The following is a 7,322-nucleotide window of genomic DNA, read 5'->3' as shown; positions in this document are numbered from 1 at the left end:
TGCATTTCTCTGATGGCCAGTGATGAGGAGCATTTCTTCATGTGTTTTTTGGCTGCATAAATGTCTTCTTTTGAGAAGTGTCTGTTCATGTCCTCTGCCCACTTTTTGATGGGGTTGTTTGTTTTTCTCTTGTAAATTTGTTTGAGTTCATTGTAGATTCTGGATATTAGCCCTTTGTCAGATGAGTAGGTTGCGAAAATTTTCTCCCATTGTGTAGGTTGCCTGTTCACTCTGATGATAGTTTCTTTTGCTGTGCAGAAGCTCTTTAGTTTAATGAGAGCCCATTTGTCGATTTTGGCTTTTGTTGCCATTGCTTTTGGTGTTTTAGACATGAAGTCCTTGCCCACGCCTATGTCCTGAATGGTATTGCCTAGGTTTTCTTGTAGGATTTTAATGGTTTTAGGTCTAACATATAAGTCTTTAATCCATCTTGAATTAATTTTTGTATAAGGTGTAAGGAAGGCATCCAGTTGCAGCTTTCTACATATGGCTAGCCAGTTTTCCCAGCACCATTTATTAAATAGGGAATCCTTTCCCCATTTCTTGTTTTTGTCAAGTTTGTCAAAGATCAGATAGTTGTAGCTATGCGGCATCATTTCTGAGGGCTCTGTTCTGTTCCATTGATCTATGTCTCTGTTGTGGTACCAGTACCATGCTGTTTTGGTTACTGTAGCCTTGTAGTATAGTTTAAAGTCAGGTAGCGTGATGCCTCCAGCTTTGTTCTTTTGGCTTAGGATTGACTTGGCGATGCGGGCTCTTTTTTGGTTCCATATGAACTTTAAAGCAGTTCTTTCCAATTCTGTGAAGAAAGTCATTGGTAGCTTGATGGGGATGGCATTGAATCTATAAATTACCTTGGGCAGTATGGCCATTTTCACGATATTGATTCTTCCAACCCATGAGCATGGAATGTTCTTCCATTTGTTTGTATCCTCTTTTATTTCATTGAGCAGTGGTTTGTAGTTCTCCTTGAAGAGGTCTTTCACATCCCTTGTAAGTTGGATTCCTAGGTATTTTATTCCCTTTGAAGCAATTGTGAATGGGAGTTCACTCATGATTTGGCTCTCTGTTTGTCTGTGATTGGTGTACAAGAATGCTTGTGATTTTTGTACATTAATTTTGTATCCTGAGACTTTGCTGAAGTTGCTAATCAGCTTAAGGAGATTTTGGGCTGAGACAATGGGGTTTTCTAGATATACAATCATGTCATCTGCAAACAGGGACAATTTGACTTCCTCTTTTCCTAATTGAATACCCTTTATTTCCTTCTCCTGCCTGATTGCTCTGGCCAGAACTTCTAGCACTATGTTGAATAGGAGCGGTGAGAGAGGGCATCCCTGTCTTGTGCCAGTTTTCAGAGGGAATGCTTCCAGTTTTTGCCTATTCAGTATGATATTGGCTGTGGGTTTGTTGTAGATAGCTCTTATTATTTTGAGATACGTCCCATCAATACCTAATTTATTGAGAGTTTTTAGCATGAAGGGTTGTTGAATTTTGTCAAAGGCCTTTTCTGCATCTATTGAGATAATCATGTGGTTTTTGTCTTTGGTTCTGTTTATATGCTGGATTACATTTATTGATTTGCGTATGTTGAACCAGCCTTGCATCCCAGGGATGAAGCCCACATGATCATGGTGGATAAGCTTTTTGATGTGCTGCTGGATTCGGTTTGCCAGTATTTTATTGAGGATTTTTGCATCAATGTTCATCAAGGATATTGGTCTGAAATTCTCTTTTTTGGTTATGTCTCTGCCAGGTTTTGGTATCAGGACGATGCTGGCTTCGTAAAATGTGTTAGGGAGGATTCCCTCTTTTTCTATCGATTGGAATAGTTTCAGAAGGAATGGTACCAGTTCCTCCTTGTACCTCTGGTAGAATTCAGCTGTGAATCCATCAGGTCCTGGACTCTTTTTGGTTGGTAAGCTATTGATTATTGCCACAATTTCAGAACCTGTTATTGGTCTATTCAGAGATTCAACTTCTTCCTGGTTTAGTCTTGGGAGGGTGTATTTGTCGAGGAATTTATCCATTTCTTCTAGATTTTCTAGTTTATTTGCATAGAGGTGTTTGTAGTATTCTCTGATGGTAGATTGTATTTCTGTGGGATCGGTGGTGATATCCCCTTTTTCGTTTTTTATTGCATCTATTTGATTCTTCTCTCTTTTCTTCTTTATTAGTCTTGCTAGCGGTCCATCAATTTTGTTGATCTTTTCAAAAAACCAGCTCCTGGATTCATTAATTTTTTGAAGGGTTTTTTGTGTCTCTATTTCCTTCAGTTCTGCTCTGATTTTAGTTATTTCTAGCCTTCTGCTAGCTTTTGAATGTGTTTGCTCTTGCTTTTCTAGTTCTTTTAATTGTGATGTTAGGGTGTCAATTTTGGATCTTTCCTGCTTTCTCTTGTGGGCATTTAGTGCTATAAATTTCCCTCTACACACTGCTTTGAACGTGTCCCAGAGATTCTGGTATGTTGTGTCTTTGTTCTCGTTGGTTTCAAAGAACATCTTTATTTCTGCCTTCATTTCATTATGTACCCAATAGTCATTCAGGAGCAGGTTGTTCAGTTTCCATGTAGTTGAGCGGTTTTGACTGAGTTTCTTAATCCTGAGTTCTAGTTTGATTGCACTGTGGTCTGAGAGACAGTTTGTTATAATCTCTGTTCTTTTACATTTGCTGAGAAGAGCTTTACTTCCAACTATGTGGTCAATTTTGGAATAGGTGTGGTGTGGTGCTGAAAAAAATGTATATTCTGTTGATTTGGGGTGGAGAGTTCTGTAGATGTCTATTAGGTCCACTTTATGTAGAGCTGAGTTCAATTCCTGGATATCCTTGTTAACTTTCTGTCTCGTCGATCTGTCTAATGCTGACAGTGGGGTGTTAAAATCTCCCAATATTATTGTGTGGGAGTTTAAGTCCCTTTGTAGGTCACTGAGGACTTGCTTTATGAATCTGGGTGCTCCTGTGTTGGGTGCATATATATTTAGGATAGTTAGCTCTTCTTGTTGAATTGATCCCTTTACCATTATGTAATGGCCTTCTTTGTCTCTTTTGATCTTTGTTGGTTTAAAGTCTATTTTATCAGAGACTAGGATTGCAACCCCTGCCTTTTTTTGTTTTCCAGTTGCTTGATAGATCTTCCTCCATCCCTTTATTTTGAGTCTATGTGTGTCTCTGCACGTGAGATGGGTTTCCTGAATACAGCACACTGATGGGTCCTGACTCCTTATCCAGTTTGCCAGTCTGTGTCTTTTGATTGGAGCATTTAGCCCATTTACATTTAACGTGAATATTGTTATGTGTGAATCTGATCCTGTCATTATGATGTTAGTTGGTTATTTTGCTCGTTAGTTGCTATAGTTTCTTCCTAGCCTCGATGGTCTTTACAATTTGGCATGTTTTTGCAGGGGCTGGTACCGGTTGTTCCTTTCCATGTTTAGTGCTTCCTTCAGGAGCTCTTTTAGGGCAGGCCTGGTGGTGACAAAATCACTCAGCGTTTGCTTGTCTGTAAAGTATTTTATTTCTCCTTCACTTATGAAGCTTAGTTTGGCGGGATAGGAAATTCTGGGTTGAAAATTCTTTTCTTTAAGAATGTTGAATATCGGCCCCCACTCTCTTCTGGCTGGTAGAGTTTCTGCTGAGAGATCAGCTGTTAGTCTGATGGGCTTCCCTTTGTGGGTAACCCGAACTTTCTCTCTGGCTGCCCTTAACATTTTTTCCTTCATTTCAACTTTGGTGAATCTGACAATTATGTGTCTTGGAGTTGCCCTTCTCGAGGAGTATCTTTGTGGCGTTCTCTGTATTTCCTGAATCTGAATGCTGGCCTGCCTTGCTAGATTGGGGAAGTTCTCCTGGATAATATCTTGCAGAGTGTTTTCCAGCTTGGTTCCATACTCCCCATCATTTTCAGGTACACCAATCAGACGTAGGTTTGGTCTTTTCACATAGTCCCAAATTTCTTGGAGGCTTTGTTCATTTCTTTTTATTCTTTTTTCTCTAAACTTCCCTTCTCTCTTCATTTCATCTTCCATCAGCGATACCCTTTCTTCCAGTTGATTGCATCTGCTACTGAGGCTTCTGCATTCTGCTTTCAGCTCCATCATCTCCTTTAAGCCCTTCTCTCCATTGGTTATTCTAGTTATCCATTCTTCTAATTTTTTTTCAAAGTTTTTAACTTCTTTGTTATTGTTTTGAATTTCCTCTCGTAGCTCAGAGTAGTTTGATCGTCTGAAGCCTTCTTCTCTCAACTCATCAAAGTCATCCTCCATCCAGCTTTGTTCCGTTGCTGGTGAGGAACTGCGTCCCTTTGGAGGAGGAGAGGTGCTCTGTTTTTTAGAGTTTCCAGTTTTTTTGGTCTGTTTTTTCCCCATCTTTGTGGTTTTGTCTACTTTTTGTCTTCGATGATGGTGATGTACAGATGGGTTTTTGGTGTGGATGTCCTTTCTCTTTGTTAATTTTCCTTCTACCAGACAAGACCCTCAGCTGCAGGTCTGTTGGAGTTTACTAGAGGTCCACTCCAGACCCTGTTTGGCTGGGTGTCAGCACCGGTGGCTGCAGAACAGCGGATTTTCGTGAGACCACAAATTCAGCTGTCTGATAGTTCCTCTGAAAGTTTTGTCTCAGAGGAGTACCCGGTTGAATGAGGTGTCAGTCTGTCCCTACTTGGGGGGTGCCTCCCAGTTAGGCTGCTCAGGGGTGAGGGACCCACTTTAGGAGGCAGTCTGTCCGTTCTCAGATCTCCAGCTGCGTGCTGGGAGAACCACTACTCTCTTCAAAGCTGTCAGTCAGACAGGGACATTTAAGGCTGTGGAGGTTCTCACTGAGTTTTTGGTTGTCTGTGCCCTGCCCCCAGAGGTGGAGCCTACAGAGGCAGGCAGGCCTCCTTGAGCTGTGGTGGGCTCCACCCAGTTCGAGCTTCCTGGCTGCTTTGTTTACCTAAGCAAGCCTGGGCAATGGCGGGCGCCCCTCCCCCAGCCTCCTTGCCGCCTTGCAGCGTGATCTCAGACTGCTGTGCTAGCAATCAGCAAGACTCTGTGGGCATAGGACCCTCCGAGCCAGGTGCGGGACACAATCTCCTAGTGTGCCGTTTTCCAGGCCCGTTGGAAAAGCGCAGTATTAGGACGGGACTGACCCGATATTCCAGGTGCCGTCTGTTTCCCCTTTCTTTGACTAGGAAAGAGAACTCCCTGACCCCTTGCGCTTCCCGAGTGAGGCAATGCCTCGCCCTGCTTCGGCTCGCGCACAGTGCGCTTCGGCTCGCGCACAGTGTGCTTCACCGACTGTCCTGAACCCACTGTTAGGCACTCCCTAGTGAGATGAAACCGGTACCTCAAGCAGAAATGCAGAAATCACCGGTCTTCTGTGTCGCTGGGGCTGGGAGCTGGAGACCAGAGCTGTTCCTATTCGGCCATCTTGGCTCCACCCTCCCCCTTCCTTCTTTATAATGTCATGCAGTGATACATCATTATTCCAGCCCTCCAAATATGCCATCTGCAGAGGCAGAATTATTGACTAGGAAGAAATTTTGTTTCATGAGGTAAGAGGAGTGAATGTGTGTATGTGTGTATACTTTGTTTTAGAATTCATTTCTAAAAATCTGTATAAAAAAATCTATTGGGTCTATCCAGAGAGAAAATGTACAGCTAGAAAAGAAATCTAATCTCTGGTTAGTGTGGGAATTGGGGGAATTATATCCAGAACCTTCATGAAAAAGCCTAGCTTTTTATATAACATGAACAACAGCAACAACAAATAAATGGGAAAAAATAACAGACTTAAAATAAGAATGAATTTATTAAAGAGAAATTAAAAAGAAAAATTATTAAGACAATGATTGGGATAGACAGGACAAAATTTTAAGGATAGAAGTTTTTAAAACTTAGAATAAAAAGTCCTTTTAACCCTAGAAGAAAACCGAGGCAATATCATTCAGGACATAGGCATGGGCAAAGACTTCATGACTAAAATACTAAAAGCAATTGCAACAAAATTGACAAATGGAATCTAATCAAACTAAAGAGCTTCTGCACAACAAAAGAAACTATCATCAGAGTGAACAGGCAACCTAAAGAATGGGAGAAAATTTTTGCAACCTACCCATCAGACACAGGTCTAATATCCAGAATCTAAAAGGAACATAAACAAATTTACAAACAAACAAACAAACAACCTCATCAAAAAGTGGGTGAAGTATATTAACAGACACTTCTCAAAAGAAGACATTTATGTGGCCAACAAACACATGAAAAAAAGCTCACCATCACTGGTCATTAGAGAAATGCAAATCAAAACCACCATGCCAAATACCACCTCATGCCAGTTAAAATGGCGATCATTAAAAAGTCAGGAAACAACATGCTGGAGAGCATGTGGAGAAATGGGAATACTTTTACACTATTGATGGGAGTGTAAATTAGTTCAACCATTGTGGAAGACAGTGTAGCAATTCCTCAAGGATCTAGAACCAGAAATACCATTTGATCCAGCAATCCCATTACTGGGTATATACCCAAAGGATTATAAATTATTCTACTATAAAGACAGATGCACAAGTATGTTTATTGTAGCGCTATTTACAACAGCAAAGAGTTGGAACCAACCCAAATGCCCATCAATGATAGACTGGATAAAGAAAATGTGGCACATATACACCATGGAATACTATGCAGCCATAAAAAAGAATGTGTTTGTGTCCTTTGCAGGGACATGGACGAAGCTGGAAGCCATCATTCTCAGCAAACAAACACAGGAAGAGAAAACCAAACACCGCATGTTCTCACTCATAAGTAAGAGATGAACAATGAGAACACATGGACACAGGGAGGGTAACATCACACACCAGGTCTTGTCAGAGGATGGGGGGCAAGAGGAGGGACAGCATTAGGACAAATACCTAATGCATGTGGGGCTTAAAACCTAGATGAGGGTTGATGGGTGCAGCAAACCACCATGGCACACGTATACCCATGTAACAAACCTGCACATTCTACATATGTATCCCAGAACTTATAGTAAAAAAAAAAAAAAAAAGTTCTTTTGAATTAGTAAAATGATTAAAATAAAAATTCAAATAGATAAAAGGAAAGATTTAAATAAAAATTTAAACAATTAAAAATAAAACCTGAACCTCAAAAGCTAAAATGAAAACCAAAACAAACCTAAATTGATATACTGCGATGTAAGATAGAATGTTAAAGATGAAGGCATGAAAAAATAATTAAAAAGGAAGCTCTGGCTCTAAAACCCAGAAGGTTAATGATTGAATGGGCAAGCAGTTAAATAGTCTCTAAAGTTTCTAGACACTTTAGAAAGGCAAAAAAAGATTGCAA

Source organism: Symphalangus syndactylus, chromosome 9, assembly GCF_028878055.3.
Source record: "Symphalangus syndactylus isolate Jambi chromosome 9, NHGRI_mSymSyn1-v2.1_pri, whole genome shotgun sequence".
NCBI classification, from domain to species: Eukaryota; Metazoa; Chordata; class Mammalia; order Primates; family Hylobatidae; genus Symphalangus; species Symphalangus syndactylus.
Note: the sequence above shows the minus strand (reverse complement) of the source record.